At 28.1% G+C, this 19,656-nt stretch overlaps 1 protein-coding gene across 6 annotated transcripts in view; it reads right to left on the bottom strand.

The window, feature by feature from the left end:
• The window catches only part of LOC107448983 (FAT atypical cadherin kugelei), a 638,818-nt gene that overhangs the window by 412,068 nt on the left and 207,094 nt on the right, over positions 1-19,656 (bottom strand). The gene's annotated exons all lie outside the window — the stretch shown is intronic.

The raw sequence follows: 19,656 nt of genomic DNA, 5'->3' as shown, positions 1-19,656 counted from the left end.
TTAGGAAAGTTTTGTTCAGAGCTTTAAAATATTTACATAAAACACTTTGTCAGATATATAAAATATAAATAAACATTATGACAAATTAAATTTATGTTTTTTTAAGAAAGAAACTACAAGTTACAGCTATTAATTTCCAATACCAATCAGGCAACTAATGAAATATTTGGTGAATTAGATACCTATTTAACAAAGTGACTTCCATCTGCCGTACTTAGATGTAAATGGCTTCAGAAACAACTGTGTCCGAACTAAACTGTATGAGAATATTTAGGTGCCTGAGGCAGCTTGCTGACCTTTACCCATTCATCCTGATCTTGATCGATATGGTGGTCCGATGAAGAACGCAAAAGGAGTATTCTTGATGACAGATTTCATTACATTATGACTATGTAGTTAAATACAATATGATGAAAGAAACCATAGAATAATAAATTAAAGTTCTACTTGAATATAAGGTTCAACTTAAACAAAAATGCAGACTGTATTGGGTTGAGTAAAAAGTCATTGCATTTTTTTTTTGCAACAGATTGCAGTAGTGCAGTTTCTGAAATGCTCTAAGCATTTACAATAATAGTTTTTACGTTATTGATACATGACAGTTTAGCCTTTATTATAAAGAAAAAACTAAGGTATTCTGTTGAGTTTTGAAGATTTCGCATAACGATGAACATGGAAAATCAAAAAAAGGTAGAACGAGCGTCTAGCTTGTTAAAAATTGCGCAAAGTTTGAGGTAGTGATGCTCTACAAAAATGACAATACCCAAACAGGTTCAAAAAATTCCGAGCAGGTATTTTGCATTATGAAGGCCTACCCGGATTAATGATAACAAAATAAAGGCATTGAGACAGTACAACGCAGGTTACACGAGGAATTGCAGATATATTGAAGATCAGTAAAAAAAAAACTGTTTACGCCCATCTAAAGAAACGGGGATACACAAGCAAGCTTAAAAATTGGGATATGACTCATGAATTCGAAGAAATTCATTCGACTGCAGAAATAAACATCTGCAATATGCTGATGAAACGTGAAGAAAACGTTCCTTTTTTTTAACCGAAGGATTTCGGAACCAGAACTTGATCAGAGGAAGATAATGCTTTCAGTGTGATATGATTGGAAGGGTGTGATTTTTTTTTGGAGCTCCAACCAAGCAACGACAACAATCAACTATCTTGCGTATTGTAGACAATTGCATAGTTTGGACAAATCTGACATCCAGAAACGCCCTGAGATCGCTAATCCCAAAGGGGTAGTGTTCCATCACGACAACGCGAAACCACATACATCTTTGGTGTCCGGTCAAAAGTTATTCGAGCTTGGATCGCATGTCTAGTCTCACCCACCATACTCACTTGACTTTGCGTCGTTAGACTTTCACTTGTTTCGCTCTCTTCAAAACTCTTTGCGTGGAATGACGTTAAATTCAGATGAGGCTGTAAATCAGAACCTTCTTCCGTTTTTCGAAAATAAAGACAGGGCTATTTACGAACAAGGAGTTATGAAGCTCGTCGAACGATGTCAAAGGGTCATCGAAAAATAGCAGGGGTCAGTTTAGAGCAAATTTAGATCCGTTAACGGACCCTTCACAAAATATCTCTTCATAAAAACGGACCCTTCACAAAATATTTTAACTTAAAAACGGACCTTTCATAAAATGATTTTTCTTTTAATCGCACCCTTTACAAAATTGTTTATCTTCATTATTTAGAATTTTTCTTTAAAAACTCGATATAAATTTAGATCTATTTCACTTTTTTTTGTATTTTTCAAAAAGTATGTAAAGTAAAGTANAGGCTGTAAATCAGAACCTTGTTCCGTTTTTCGAAAATAAAGACAGGCCTATTTACGAACAAGGAGTTATGAAGCTCGCCGAACGATGTCAAAGGGTCATCGAACAATAGGGAACATGTATCAGTGATTAACCTTTAATCTTTAAATAAATACAGTAGTTTGAAAAATTTAGAAAAAAACGCAATGACTTTTTACTCTACCCAATATGAAGAAGATGAGAAATTGTCACGTTATTGATGATAAGAATATGATGCGATTTTTGACTAAACCGTTTCCTGTATGTGCTTCGAGAAAACCATTCGTCAAAGAGACGAAATAACTAACGTTACCTCTTCGAGGAAACTAATTCCGTCAAAAGCAAAGAAATATTTTGCCATTCTAGTTTCGATCGTCTTGTCTTCAATGTAGTTGACATTCTCTAACAATACACTGTAATGAGGTTCTGAGTAGATGTAACATATTCTTCACATATTTTGGTGTTCGCGTTTCGTCACAAACCACATGAATTCGTGACAAAATGATTCACAAAATTAACTAAATACAGCTCAAGGATTGCTGAATAGCTAAAAGGTGAGATTTTCATTTCTGAGAGCGTAATTTTTCCGAAATGTAAAGAGATTTTGATATACGAATCAAATTTTTTTTTTACTTTATTCAACTTTTTTACTTAACTCAAAATTCAGAATTAATTGGTGTAATATATTCTTTAAGTTCTCCAAAATATTATTTCTTTATTAAATATTTTATAGATGCCAATGCAAAATCATACGCTCCATTAAATGAAACATACGTAATTCTTCTACGCCTGTAAAAGATGCCGGTATTAGTTTGCTATGCGTCTGAATATATTTCCATTCAGGTTTTGATTAATGGGTATACCGCCTATTAGCACACACACTCAAAATCTAGTCAAATCCAAAACATGAAAAAAATCATTGACCTTCTGCTCTGCCTCTTAAGCATACATTTGCAATAAGGTCTTTTAAAGCTAACGCAAGCTGTTTAAATAAAAGTCTGGTTCTACACTTATAAAAACTGATTGGATGTACACACCCTTTACAAAATCAAAAACTGCAATCGTAGTGCTTTCAGAAAGTTCTGAACTTAGCAAACAAAAAAAACAAAACAAAATTGATTCTTATATCCATCCCACACAATTACATTATAATTATTACTTTGGTTCAATTTGAACGCGTGCCAGTAATTTTTAGCTAATTTTTAAGAGCAATGTAGGTCTTTGCCCTTTTAAAACTAACTAGGGTATGGTACAAAACCGGATTCAAATCAGACACTTCAAGAAAAAGAAAGAACAACGGAACACGAATATAAAAAAACTACATCATTTTATTCAGGGTTACGATTTCGTATGAGTCAATATTTATAGAAATATATTATCATAATTTGAAATAGTCTTTTCGGACCAAAATAACTGCTTTTTATGTATTTATTTTTACAATTTCATGTTTTTGTAAAAAATAATTTGCTTTACATAGTAAGAAAGATCTGTAGTTTGTATATGTTTTATCAAAAAACAATAAAAAAGAAATCCTTATATAGAATAATATTAAGGGGCTCTAGTTTTTGAGCGTACTTTTGGTTATACAACTGTGGCCATATTTTCCAGATTGTGCAAAGTAGGGCTCCTGTGTTGATCCCTATATTTTAATGATCAAGAATTTAAACCCCGTCGGGAAAAAAATTTAGTTTTTATCTATGTCATGGTTTTAGTGTCTAATTTCGTAACTTTAAAATATTTCCTGCACAAATTAATTAACATATTCATAATTATCCCTCTACCAATTAAGGTTGCATCATAATTGGCAAGATTGCATCTTCGTACATAAAAATCCGATTATTAAGTCAAAAGTTGAGTAGTTCCTCCATTTTATATTTTGCGCAGAAAACTGTGAAATTTTTAGTAACTTTAAAATATTTCCTGTACATATTAATTTCTATATTCATGATTATCCCTCTACCAATTAAGGATGCATCATAATTGGCAAGATTGCATCTTCGTACATAAAAATCCGATTATTAAGTCAAACGTTGTGTAGTTCCTCCATTTTATATTTTGCGCAGAAAACTGTGAAATTTTTAGTAACTTTAAAATATCTCCTGTACAAATTAATTACTATATTCATGATTATCCCTCTGCCAATTAAGGCTGCATCATAATTGGCTAGATTGCATCTTCGTTGATAAAAATCCGATTTTTAAGTCAAACGTTGTATAGTTGCTCCATTTTATATTTTGCGCAGAAAACTGTGAAATTTAATTTTTAAAGATTGATTAAAACGCACTAAATATTAAATATAGACTTATAATGCATATATTATTATGGAATTACAACAATAAAAACTTCAATTCATAATATTTCAAAATCTAAAAGGATTTTTTTTAATCTAAGACATTTTCCCATTGGGATCCATTAAAATATATTAGAACAACGGGAAAGTTTCTTATTTCTTTTCTTAGATGTTATTTCATTCCGTTCAATTACTTTATCGAAGTATAGTTTCCTTTTTTAATATTTTTTAACTGATGATAAAATGATTCCTTGCAACAGTTTCAACGAAGCACTATTAAATTCTTCAAAGGAAACATGTGCGATACTTAATCCTTCTCTGATTGTATTTCAACTTTCAACAAATGGATCGTGTTGCAGTAAATTAGTTTCTGATTAATGATTTATTGCAGGTATATAAAATAAAACTGTATGCTGAATGATGTTAAAACACACAAAAAAAAATTAAATTATAAAAAAAAACTCAGTTGTTAAACATGAAATCTATTTGAAAAATGAATCCGACAATAATTTTGTTAATAATTAACAGCAATATTGTTAATAATTAACTTAAAATTATTTAATCTGTTATTAATTCTATTAATGGTTGTGTTATCATTTTACTTTCAACCATACATTTATTATCAGTTATCGAACATTTTTCTATTTGAAAAATGAATCCGACAATAATTTGTTAATAATTAACACTAATATTGTTAATAATTAACTTAAAATTATTAAATCTGCTGTTTTTATTTCTATTAATGGTTGTGTTATGATTTTACTTTCAACCATATATTTATTATCAGTTATCGAACACTTTTTAAAGTAGAATAGTGCATAATAAGGTATTGTAAGATGATAAAGCTGAAATATTTTAAAGTAATGTTTATAATTAAATATATTTTAGAACTAATAGTACAGGCAAGTATATAAAATACTAATTGCGTTTCACAAAATACTTTTATCTAACTAAATTTAGTAATTTTCCTTGCATTTAATCAATCGGGCATAATTAAGTGAATATTTTTACGGAAGTTTTAACTTGAAATTATTTTTAATAATGTGATTGGTAATTGATTATACAGTAACCTCGATCGATTATTTCTCAAGAAATGCTGAAAAACATCAAATGCGGGTCGTTTTTATATATCAAATAATGACTAGAAAATGTATGAATATTAATATAAGTAAGTATTAAAAATATTAAATATTAATTGTAAAAATTGACTATTTCTTGCAAAAATATTACAAAAATTTACAGATAAAATAAGGATAAATAAATGTATCTACTTATTTAAAATATTTGAAAATTTCGGTTCTGTTTCTTCTTAGCGCAAACAATAAATTTTCGACATTTTTTATAGATTACTGTTTATTTTTTAAAAGTTCGTAAGAATAAGAAAAGTCCTTCATTGTTTTAAAGGCTTCAAGGCCTTTCGCAAATGTTGGCTCTAATTGGTTGTATTAAGTTACCGTCTTCATGGATATCAGTTTGCCCAACTTAGCTCCTACACCCATTTCTTGCACCGATTACACCTCAAGTTTAAACCTTTTTTAAATGATGCATTAACATCAAACCTGTTGTTATAGTCGTTTTGTTTAACTGCAACAAATCCACATTTTCTTCATTATCAGCATCAGGAGTTATTGTTTTTCTTTGCAACATAAATTAATTTCAATGTATTTTTTTTCAAATGGTGGTAAAATTTCTGAACAATACTTTCAAAAACTATCTAAACGGGAATTCGAACATTAAATGAATAGTATATGTGACGGGAAAACTATACGATATATACGGGAAAACGAAAGATAAGGCAACGATTGATCGAGATTCGATTATATTACTTTTTTCAACTATGAAGTTATTAATTCTAATTATTGAGAAAATAAATTTTAAGTGAAAGGGTACATAATTAAACATAACATTTCAAGATGATAAAAGAGAAATATTTTAAATTTTGTTTATTATAAAATATATTACATTTAATTATTGAGACAAGTTTAAGGAAATGTTTTTATAATAATTTAAATTTAAAATTATTTTTAATTTAATTATTTGTACGGGAATATTACTTTTTTTCAACAATAATTTCCTTAATATCAGTTCGTTTCTTTTTTACTTTGAAAGGTATACATAATTAGCATGACATTTCAAGAAGACGAAATTCAAATATTTTAAATTATTCTTTGCTAAAAAATACATCTTAAAATCATCATTGAAGATATCATTTTTATTTTAATAAATATAAAAATTATCTTAGCACTTAAGTAATTACATATAAATAAGTATTTTAGAAAATATTTATAATTCTCATAAACCGTCCAACAGAATTAAATAAAAATTAATTATTTTCAAACTAATTGAGTATTTCTGTGTAAACAACAACGTATTTATCACATTAAAATATTTTTCTTGGTAAATTCTAATCTTGAAATAATTGAAGCGAGTCCTAATTTAAATTTTTCGTAAGCCATTTCTTGCTGAGTTTCTTACCTTACATTTGGCGCAAGCAACGGGATAATGATCATCACATTACATAAAAGTAAATTTCAGAGTACGACAGACACTAGAGTGGCTGAATAAACTTAGGCTCCTTTTATCATAGAAATATGTGATTTTCGGTACAAGCAGTGACCATTAACTTCAGTTAATGAGAAATTCAGTACTTCATAGTATGCAGTAACTTTTAATTGAGAAGTTAAGTTTTCTTCCAAGTGGATGACGTTAATGCCGAGTTTTGAGGTTAGTGAAATAGTTATTTCAATAGTAAATATTATTTTCTACCAAAATAAATAAAGTAATGGCTTTGAGTTTACTTCGTTTGAGCAAAGAAATTATTTCTAAATGAACTCATAAACTTTCAAACGTTAGATAGGGGAAACGTTCTTATTTGAGTGTCAGATTTAAAGTTTTGACATTATAATGCTTGCTAATGAACATGGTTGGATCACAGAATAGAAAATATTTTAAAAAAATATTAATGTACTTTTGAAAATTAGAAAGTAATCTGTAGACTATAAACGGATGCGAGATATCTATTGCATATGGTAAATGCACTATTAGTTAATTTACAGAAATAAAATTCAATACTTATGGTAAATCTTTTAATAATAATCTCAGTAATAATATTTATTCATTAACTAATCAGTAATAATATAGGTAGTTAACATTTCAATTCTAATACTGAACATATTAGTAAAATAAAAACTATACTCAGTGACGCGACAGCCCATAGAGGGCTAAAGCCTACTGTCACCTTCTTAGCTTTCTTGACCTAGAACTCTGGGGTGCAAGAGCCCGGTTGGGTGGTCAACCGAACGTGAAACCCAGAATGTTTAGTTTCAAACACGCTTGGTACTCATTTTATTGACCCACTGAAGGGAAGAAAGGCTGAGTCAACCTTGCCTGGTCCGAGGTTTGAACCAAGGACCTGTGGCGCGAGAGCACGAAGCGCTACCACTCAGTCACCGGGCATCTATACTAGTAAGATAACAGTAATAATACTGATAGCTATTATTTCATCAATAATATCAATAAAAAGGCTAATATTTAACTTATGAATAATGATATTTATAGTTAACTTATTAGTAACATTAATTATAGTTAATTTATTAGCAGCAGGAGTGATAGTTAACAACTTTAAGTATTCGATTATTGCAATGTAAAATAGAAGTTAAAGTTACTTTAAAAAGAAATGCATTGCCTTTAAAACGTTTTAAGATCATACAAATTTCGCAGCACAGGAACTTGCCGTAACCTACTGTACATATTTCCGTACATATTTCTGTCACTGTTTACTGTCGATTTTTATATAAATAATAGATTCAAAGTTTGTGCATATTTTCGTAATTGTTAAAATAAATTTTTTCCTTTCCTATTCTTTTTTTTTTTTGTATTTTTCTTTTTTTTACACAATTTAGATAAAGAAACATTTGAAAAGAAAAACAATCTTATTACTAAAAAACAAAGAATTTTTAGAAACGCACGCACATGTATATATTATGCAAAGTGATGAAAGAATTGTTTGTAGTTACCTAGCGCAATTTCAAAATGGACAATTTTGCTGTATCATTAAATGAAACTATTTTAAAAAAACTAGAAATTAATAACTTACAATTGCCAGTTTTACAAAACCCGAGTATTTTTAAAAATTATAATTAGTTTTTAAAAAACTCTGGTTTTGTTAAGAAAACACTTTACTTAGCAATTATTTCCATTACTATATGGTGGAATACCTTTTTCCAACTTATTTAAAATTAAGTAAAATTTGTAAATAAAAAGTAATTTTCTTTTGTCTCCTGCATATTTGTAACTTTTTATGGACAAATCTATAGATTTCCAAATTTTTATAAAAAAAAAAATACAAAATATAAAAAAAAAATTATATTCATCTCTTTTTTTTTAAACGAAGTCTATGTGCTATTATTAAAAAAATTTTGGAATAATTTATGAATTGGTAAGATACATAAATAGCTTAAATAGTAAATTTAAGAAATTTAAGACATACAAGTTTGGGTGGTTTTTTTAAACAGAGCATGTTTAAGTAACAGAAAAATGCAAGAAAAATATTTTGTGACAGTCCATAAGAATGATTAGTATTTTTTGGCGATTTTACACACCCCCCTTCGACCATAATTCACAGGACTTGTAAACGATACACAGGGCTTGTTCGACCATAATTCACAAGACTTGTCAACGATACCATTCCCTCCTCCCATTCTTTTGAATGAGAGCGATGAATGAAGACAGATCATAAATGAAGTTGAATAGATATAAAAGTTAAAAATTATACAATTGACTAAATATACATGCATAAATTCTAAAAACCAGAAAAAATAATTATAAACATTTAAAAAGCTTATATTATCGGATTTTCAACTGTCAAAAAACTACCGATCATTTTTCTTGATATGCCGGATACATACGCTTTCACTTAGGTTGTTTACACCAACAGCCACTACAAGAATAAAAAAATATTCCATTTGTGGAACATCATTAAAAGCTTTACACACAAATCGAATATACCAACGGCGCCAAATTCGTCAGTGGCTGCGGCAAACTTCCAAACAAAGTCCAGTAGCTTTTTACACCATCTTCGTTATTTAGCTTCATATTTATTTCCTCTGTCGGTGCCTTTAAGTCGGAAGAATTTTTTTTTACTATACATTCTTCCAATGTATTTGAAATACTCAATGAGGGTAGATATTTATGACCGAAAATGATCAATGTCGAGTTTTGTCAAAGCTAATCAAGTCATACTTCAGCTATAGATATATTTCAAAGTAGAAACTGTAATTTCTATAAGCTTGCAATTCACTAAATTATTAATGAGAAGCGTCTTAATAATGGCCTATTATTTCAAAAACCTTGCCAGAATATACTGTATGCGATTCGAGCATTCGCTCCGGTGATCTCAGTTAATGCAGTTTGCTAAAGGTTTTTTTCCCCAAATGCCCAACCGAATGACACTGGCATTCTGCTAAAGGTTTTTTTTCCCCAAATGCCCACTCGAATGACACTGGCATTTTGCTAAAGGTTTTTTTCCCCAAATGCCCACCCGAATGACACTGGTATTTTGCTAAAGGTTTTATTTCCCAAATGCCCACCCGAATGACACTGGCATTTTGCTAAAGGTTTTTTTTTCCCCAAATGCCCACCCGAATGACACTGGTCTATCAGGTACCTGTAGGGCAAATCAGTTGGCCACTCGATCAGGGGTATCATACTAGTTGGGCCAACGGTGGTCAAATAGTACCAAAAGTAAAAGAACATCCATGCCTCATCCGGGATTTAAATCCAGGACCTTTTTGATATGAGGATAGCTTCCTGACGATTACACCGTCCAGTCGGTATTTTGCGAAATGTATATTTAAGTAATACCCCAAGAAGATCTTATGTAGATAAGCTCGGGCTAACTTTTGGAGGTCCGAGCCCGAAGAATTTTAATGCGAGCCTAACTGAGCCCAAGATACATGGGATCATTTATAGCCTGAGCCCGAGATGCATCCCAGATCACATCACTCGGCCTTTGGTAATAAATAGTNCTTTTGGAGGTCCGAGCCCGAAGAATTTTAATGCGAGCCGACCTGAGCCCAAGATACATGGGATCATTTATAGCCTGAGCCCGAGATGCATCCCAGATCACATCACTCGGCCTTTGGTAAAAATTAGTAAGTTAAAACTTTTCAATCACAAACCTGTGAAAGAAAAAACGAAGAGAAAAGAGGAACCAACTGAAATTCCAAGATAACTAAAACAAAAATTAAAAAATGAAAATCCAAATACTAAGCTAGCCTCACAAAGCAAAAGCATCGAACAGAAGAAGCAGATTGCTGTAAATTATTATACCTTATGAATTTTTAATTTTTTATACTTAATAACAGAATTAAACGTTTGCTTATAGTAAGAAAGTTAATGAAAATTTTATCATGAATCCGAGCTAGCCCGAATATTTTTTTTTTCAAATCCCAAATCCGAGCCCACGTCGGGCCAGGTCTCAAATTTGGGCCTTCGGGCTAAACCCATTTCATCCTTTATGTCCAATACAACAATCTTTCAATAATTACAAACGTTCTTCTGGTATTATCAAAAATAAATAATTCTCACTAGTTAATAAACATTTTTTAAACGAATAGTCTATTTTGCAAAGTGAAGCTGCAAAGAAAGGAACTGCAAATAGTTAAATATAAAATTATTTATAAATGCCTAATAAAGAAACAAATATGATCTACATCATATAAAATATTAATTTAGACTTGTACAAAAATTGTTCTACAACGACGTGGACGTAAATAGTACTGCATCAAAACAAAAAAAAACTGTTTTGCAGGGAATGTGTTTTGTGACGTACGTAACAGATTTTTTCCAATATCCGTGAAAAAACTGTTAGGAATTTTTCTTCCACTTAGATGTTGGACTGCTTTTTAAAAAAATATTGATAAATCTATACATAGAGATCAGGATTTTAAAGCATTTAAAAATAGAAAACAAACAAAAAGCACAATAGAATTAGCAGAGATAATAACTAAGAACTGAGAGAAACGGGCACAATATACCTAGTCTTCGACTCGCATGAATCTGTTCCTTGGATTTAACTCCTATCTTGAAATACTACACCCATACATTTATAGGGATAACATGAGAAACCGATATTAATGTTCAAAACAATCTACATCATACATCAAGGATTATAATGTGAAGGACGATAAATTGTAAATCAAATCTACCTTGGTATAGTTAACACTACCATTACCTGAACTGGTTGCTCTCATAACATTTTAGAACCAGCAGCTCGATTCACCTAATAAATTACTGCATAACCTATATCAGGAATACAGATGACTATTTAAGAACAGTCATGGAACTGAATGTAAAATTAAAAGTAAATGTACCAGAAATATAAGTACATGGAATCTTAAAATTTATATTAGTATTAAAAATAGTTTTTAATTTTTTTATACATAAATTAAAGCTTATTTTAAGAATCTTAGACTTACAAAGATAAAATAAGACTCATTTAATTTTTTTTATACATTATAAATTAAAGCTTTTTTTTTAAGAATCTTAGAAAGAGAAAATAAAACTCATTAGGTTAATAATGTTTAAAACAATTATGGTTTCAGAATGTTCACGGATAATATTGCATAAGTCATAGGGACAAAAACGGAAATTTTGTACTTTCATAATATAAGTTATTATACATAAAAAGAAGCTTAAGCATTCCGAAATTTTATATAAATATTGGAAATAGTTAATTTTCTTTATAAAAACGACATATAAGACTGTCGGGATATAAAAAAATAAAATTTTGGGATTTTGTTTATTACGTAATGTTAATAATTATTTTTTAAAGGTCGCTGATTTTCGAGGACTTTAAAATTAGTAAAAAGTCACCGAAATTATAATTATTTTTATTGCCTGAGAAAAATTATTTTAATGTTTTCGTAAAAAGTGTGGTTCTAAAATCATAAGATAATTTTAGTGGGAGGTTGAACATATTATAAATAATTGCTTAGGAACCCATAACTGGAAGATGTAGGAGATTTCTCATGCTAAGACTGTACTAACAAATAAATTAATCTTAAAATATTTATTTGGGGCTTAGAAAAATTTAGTGGGCTGGTAGGTTAAGGTAACCAGATGTCCTCAAATCTTAAGCACAGTCCTCAAATTACTGTATGGCTGTGTACAAAAAAATTCAGATTGCTTGAGGACAGAAATTGTTCTCAGAACCAAAATCTTAAAGCACGTCCTTAAATTGTCCATAAACATCTCGTTCTTTATATGCAGTGAAACATGAAAACAAAATAATAAATAAAATAAAATAAAATAGACGTTTTATTAAACAAGATAATTTTGTCTTACGGAGAATTCTATCTGAAAGCTAAGAGATACCATGCTAAAACTAGCTTATGGAAACCATATACTCGTCTGAAAATAATTTCAGCTAAAGACAAGCAAATTAGAATTTTTTCATTTTGAAAGTGTTAAATAAATGCAGAATATCATATGATATATCAAAACTGTTAAGTAATGATATCAAGTTTTGTAAAGATGCTTATGGTTTTGTTTAAAGGAAGTTTTGTTGCACATATAAACTAATATTTTCAATAAATATATGGTAGACTTCGAATCATAAAATGATTTGAGAACGCTCGGCTAATTTATCCACAAATCATGGTCTACAAATTCGGTTACCTTAACCCAGAGACAATAATTGATCTGATCGGTCCCTAGGTGGCGCTGCCTTTGATACTGAGTTTAGGATGTTATAACGATTGTTCACTTTTCATAAGGACAACCCTTACAAAATAATATAAGGCTTAACTTTTTTAGAAAAAAAGTAATTTATTTTCCTATGAAATTAAATATAAACATTTTACCAAATTACTTCCCAAGATTAATATTTTAAATCGTTACAAAATTTTGTTCCCGAGCAAGAGCATTTTAAGTAATTCTCTGTCACTATAATTGAAGTGTCTACTATAAATGACTTTAAATTTCTTTGAAAAAAAATGAATAAACGTTGAAATGAAAAATAAATAATTACTATCTATTAACGGAATGACATAGAAACTTGATTGCTACGAACCCACGATTTATTATTTTTTACTAGCTTTCTCGGTAACAATAGAAATCGAAACAAAATTTAATTCACGACGCTAAGGAATTTATTGGAAAATCATTTTAGATCAACAGGGAAATTAAGGTATTGTAATTTATGGAACAAAAATAAATCCATTGATTTTTTTTTTACGTTGAAAGAACAGATTAAAGAAGAATGGCTTTCTCTAATTCATCATTTCTTTTGTGTTTTCATAGTAGTTGAAATTAAATACAAACATCTTTAATTTCGATTTTAATGCTCTGTAGTTTATTCGACTTATTTTAAAACAAATTTAATTTGATATTATGGTTTTCATTTTATAAAATAAATGGAGTTTACGCAACCATTTTTTTAAAATTATAATTACTTCAAGGCATAGTAAATTAAAACAGACTGCTTAAAGAATTTTCTTTACATTGTTTTCTCTAAACGTATGGTTTATACCGTGGGGATTTCTAAAAATATTATTATAATGTATTTACTTACATAACTTAGTATAAAAAGAATTTGAAAATAAACGCGTTTTCAAAGATAAATGTCTAATAATAAATTCAACTATTTATATTGCTAAGAAAGAATTTTTAGAAAGTTTTAAATTAATGTTTTTAGTCATCGAATGAATAATGCGAGCAGCAATAAAGTACCAGCACTCAGGGTGCATCATCCTTAAAATCCATTTTACCGTAAAATTTATTTTTACCGTAAAATATTATACTGCAATTTTCACAGTAATATTTATTTACTTTGAGTGATCCAATGATTTCACGTTTATTATTGTAAAAATTACAGTATACAGTACAGCTGCGTAACACGTTTCGGTAAAATAAGATTTTACGGTAAAAATGACAGGAACCCTGAGTGCCGGTACTTTTTCCTTAATTTAATTCAGAATTTTTTACAGTGTAACAAATTTGAGTTCTTATTTAGATAAAGTGGTTTTACAGTTTCTTGTAAGTCTGAACTATAGAATCATGCTAATAATTTTGAAAAGCATGGTAATATGGTTCTAAGTTGAACCATATTAAGATTTCAGCAGATTTGAAGGATATTATGGTTCAATACCACCCAAAATTTCAAATTGCATAGATCTAATACCATATAAGTAACTAAAAAACTTTTCTTGAAAAAAAAAAAAAAGTGCGACATAAAATCTAACCGGTAATTATGCCTGAAAAAATTAATAATTTTGTAACTAACGTAACAAATATTTATAAACCAAGAATATCATAAAATCTAAAAAATTCTGAACTAATAATTGCATTTTCGCAAATAAACTCTTTATCAAAAACCAAAAAGCGACTTCTTTAAGATTACAGCCAAAGGCTTTCATGTCTTAAAAACTAAGTTGCAGTTTTCCAAAGATGCCCTTATCAAAAAATAAAATCAAAGAAGAAAATAGGAAAGTTCTGAATAACCTAAATTCTGTCTTCATTTATAAAAGAAAATTTTTTGGAAGAAGACATTATAACAAAAAACAGGTTTAATGCATTTAAAATAAAATGCAAGTATAAAGGACATACCACTTAGAAAAATCATAAATTTGAAACAGTAATTTGGAAAGTGTCACAGATCATGAAATACGAGTTGCTTCGAGTATACATTTGGATGACTCTTTCATTAAATACGTTATAAATTGCGAACTATAGGAATGAACTTTCTCTTTACAAGGAAAACTAATCGAATATTTCAAGATCGAGTTTCCAAAGTAAATGGAAACAATATGTTTTCGATTAGAAACAAGACAAAATAAAACAAAAGAAGTAAATGAACAAAGTGAAAGCGAACAGGTTGATGAATTTGGATTTGAAAATGGTTTCTGTAGATGTTTTGGGTTGAAGTTAATTAATTATAAATGGGGGATCCTTTAACCTTTAACAAAGAAACAAGAGATATTGGTTTTAAACTTAGAAAAATATGTACACTGAATGAACTTAATTTTAAGTTATTTTTATTTTACTTAAAAAAAATTTTTAAAATTTACTTAAGTCATTTCGTCAAAATTGAAAATTTATTCAACAATTTGGGAATGTGTAAGCAAATTATTTGAAATGAGTTTTTTCTAATAACATAAATTAGAGTTTTGATTATAAATTTCTCACTTAATCCTTTGGCGCAGATAGGACACCGGTGTCCTTTTTATATATATATTTTTCTGACGCTCTAATTATAAGTAAAAATATATTTTGGTATTTTCTAATTGTAAAAAAAAAGAGTCTAATAGTAACTAAAAAATCTGTTAGATATTCAGAATTATATTTGTTCCAAAATATTTAATAAAAAAAATGGTTAATGGTATATTTATTTGTTCATTTGATTTTTTTTTCATTCATATTCAAAAATTTATCAATAATTGATTTTGTAAATGAAAGAAATTTCAATGATGAATTACTGTTTTTCTTAGATCTAAAAATAACTGCAAGTAAGGGTAACTTTTATTTAACTATAATTGTTGTTCACATTCGGAAATTTTTACATTTCGCCAAAAAGGGACACCGATATCTGATGCTGTATTTCATAGCAAAAAAAAAAGATTATTAAATACTAAATATATTATTTTCTACTTATTTTGACCTAAATTAATACAAGAAAAGGAAGAAAATATGCTTTATGAAAACTGCGTCAAAGAGTTGAGAAACGACTTATTTTTTGTATAAGGCGCTTTCAAGGATTTTGATTCACAAGATTCCGTGGTATTTAGTGAAATAGAAGGTCTATAAAGACAGTGACATCAATGTTTTTAAGATTTCAAGGCCTTTAAGATCCTAAAAGAAAGAGAAGAGTGAAGGAAAAATTTCATAAATTTTCTTTTTAAATCAAATTTTTGGAGAAGTTTCTTTCTTGGAGTACAGGTACAATCACCAATGTTACCAAAACAAAGTATTTCAATTAGATTTTTTTCCCTTTTTTACTTTGAGTATAAAATCTCTTGATATAAGTTTTGACACTGATGTGGTTGTTGAAGATAGAAACTATTCACGACACTTAAACAATCAAATGTCTGTCCCCACTTTTTCATTTTTTATCACTATTCCAAAATAAGACTATAACAACGGGATTACATATGTTCGACAAATCCTCAATTGTATTATTGTAATATCCTCAATTGTATCCATGCAAATCAAGCAACATAATTTTGATTCTCTAATATGAATCTCCATTTTTTTAACTATGACAAATGATCAGGTCATGATAAAATGTCTTTTCAAACATCTGCAGGTAGGAAAGGGATAATTCCGTTGATCTGCGGCAGAAAAATTGACAGACTTGGACTATGGAGAAGTCTTGGAAACTTCCAGGTAGTGGCCTGCGTGGAACAAAAAAATATCGCAAAAGGGACCAACTCGAAGGGTATAGCTTGAAGCCTTCTCCGAGCAAACTTCTAAATGTTTTTTTCCCGTAATTTTTAGAGTAATTTTTGCGGTAAAATCACACTTACAGTAATATTTGCTGTAAAATCACTGAAATTAAATAAATATTACTGTAAAAATTACGATATACGGGTACCAGCGCTTTCTACCGTAATTTTTTACAGTGTTTATTTGATTCATGTTTTATGACACTTTATTTATGATATAGCATAAGTATTATTTTTAAAAACAAAACCGTATTTATGATGTTTGAATAATATCGATATTTCACGATACATCATCTAGGTAGAGAGAAACATTAAACTGATTTTATTTATTTATTTCAACTTTTATTTATTTATTTATTTTATTTATTTACTTATTTTATACATTTTTTATTTATTTATTTTATATATTTTTTATTTATTTATTTTATTTATTTATTTATTTAATTTATATATTTTTTTATTTATTTATTTTATGTATTTTTATTTATTTATTTTATTTATTTATTTATTTATTTCATATATTTTTTTTATTTATTTATTTTATTAATTTATTTAATTTTGTGTTCCGTTATTCGAAGTTTTCGAAATAATACTTAAAAAATAAACATGTTTTATTAATTACATGTTTTATTATTGTTACTTTAATGAACACTAATCTATGAAAAAGAAGGCAATAAAAACATTTATAATTTTAAATAAGGGAAGCAATAAAAAAAAAATGCTTTCTAAACTTGTAATAACATGAACAAATGTAAATTACTTTCTTAAATAAACCTGTCAAAAAAGTTATGATGATCTATCGGTTAGCGAAAATTGAATTTATATGAGTTATTAATTTAGCAATGCAAACAAAACTAATAGAATTGTATAGAAAAATTTAAGGATATTTTGATGGATATCTTCAACTCTTAAAATAATCTTTTAACACACATATATATTTTCCTAGCTAACTAATTCTTCAATTAAAGTGTGTTATGCAAATATTGATCTTAATCAAGACGGGATAATTTGAAAAATAAACACACAAGAACGTGTCAAAGTTAGTTTCAATATAATGCACCTAGAATTACTTGTCTTACTCTTAAATTCATTATTTACTTAAGAATAATAACCAAGTTAAATAGAAAAAATACCGTTTTCAGAATAAAAAAACATTGATCTAAGATCACATACTTTAAAGTATCGTTTGTTTATTCAATATTCTTATATTTTCATATTTTGGTATTTAACTAGATATATAAAATACAGTATTTACTATTCGATTTTACATATTTGTCATACGTACTGTATAAATAGAGTTGGTTTCTATATTTAATTTTATAAACGATTAATTTAATAATCATTTTTTAATACTTTCATAACTACAACTTTTTTATATTCGTATTTGCAGCATCTATAATTCTTTAGATTAAGTTAAAATTCGATATTTAAATTTTTTTGCTCATTTATATTATAAGAATTATATAAAAATGCCGACTAGTAATATAGTTTAAAGAAACTAGTTCACAGATTATTTCTATTATTAATAGTTATTAACATAATTGTTAATTATAAAAATTTAAAATACATAAAATATTGTGATTATTATTATGCCATTACTTAATTTTACAATGCTTATTACTAAAATTTAGTGTATTCATTTTAGTTATCATAAATAATGTTTTTTTTAAAAATGCTAAAATTAGTTTTAAACATTACAGAAATATTGATTATGGCGATAATTATTATACTATTATTTATTATAATAAATAAAAGTTTTAAGAATTAAAATAATTATTACAAAAAATTATTATTGTATAAAAATTAATTTATGTGCTTAAATTTATTAATACTCTGACAGAGTGTAATATGTGTACACTAAACACATTACATCATGCCTACAATGTAAAAAATAATTATAAATTCTACAGAAAAAAACGCATTTTTTTACAGAAAGAAAACTGTTTAACTACAGATTTTTTTTAATGTTTTTAATCGCCAAACGAGCGCTGCAAAAAATTCCCGTGTTTTCGAAGACTTTCTTCGTTTATTTGATGCTTTTTCAGTCTCATCATAAACGGATTAAAACTGAAAAACGGAAAAAATTTCAAATCTAGTTTTTGCCATGGAGTTTTGCTCACCGTAAAATGATTTCAACTTTTTCAAATATTTTTACAATTACTTTCTATACTTGGTCTTACTTTTCAGAAATTATTTTATGGATTTGAACATGGTATAAATAAAATTGCGATTCGATTTGATACTCTACCTGATTATTATCTGTCTTCAGATATAATTTTGCGGTAAGTTAAATTGCCAGACATTTTTATAAGAATGGGCGAATATAATGTCATGCGTTTTTACAAATAAATATAATTTTAATAACTAACACTTTTAAGATAAAGGCAGTTTAAAATTTTGTTTATAGCCTAGCAAATGAGCTGCTGTGGTTCAGAGAACAGAGCACTCGCATCCAAGTAAGATGACCCGGGTTCGAATCCCGGATCACCTTACTCGGAATTGGATGGTCATGCGTATTTTGTTCTCAGCTCACACCGATCAAGAGACTGACTTAGTTATCTAGTACTAGTATTATCTAGTTAGTAAGAAGTTAGTTACTTAGTTCATTAATAACTGAGTTTGTTTGTTAAAATAACAGTATTTTTATGTGAAATAAACGGTTTTAAACTGCACTTCAGATGGCAGTTTTTTTCTGAAAATTTAAGATATTTTTTACAGTGTAACACAAAGCAAGCAAAAATAAACTACGTTAAACTTGAAGCACCAAAAAATATAATAAAAAAACAATCTGAACAATAAAACGAAATACCAGAAAAAAAACGTTTCGAAAAATTTCAATATATATAATATCTGTTATTTTTTTAAAGAAATAACTGCATAAAATTCATCATTTAATAAAGTTCTTCTTCGTAATATATCTACCATAAGCAATTCTTTACTATTATTCCACTTATCTTAAGCTATATATATTTATTTCACTAAATAAAATAAGAACAAGAAACAAGATTACTGCTAAAGAAAGCAATTCCGTTTAATACTTTCTTCATGATGGGAGCAGAAATTTGAAATTCTTCTAATAAAAACTTTATTTCTACTTAAATATTTTTATTTA

This window comes from Parasteatoda tepidariorum, chromosome X1, assembly GCF_043381705.1.
Source record: "Parasteatoda tepidariorum isolate YZ-2023 chromosome X1, CAS_Ptep_4.0, whole genome shotgun sequence".
Taxonomy (NCBI): Eukaryota; Metazoa; Arthropoda; class Arachnida; order Araneae; family Theridiidae; genus Parasteatoda; species Parasteatoda tepidariorum.
The sequence above is the reverse complement of the archived record's forward strand: the minus strand, read 5'-3'. Positions and strand labels throughout refer to the sequence as shown.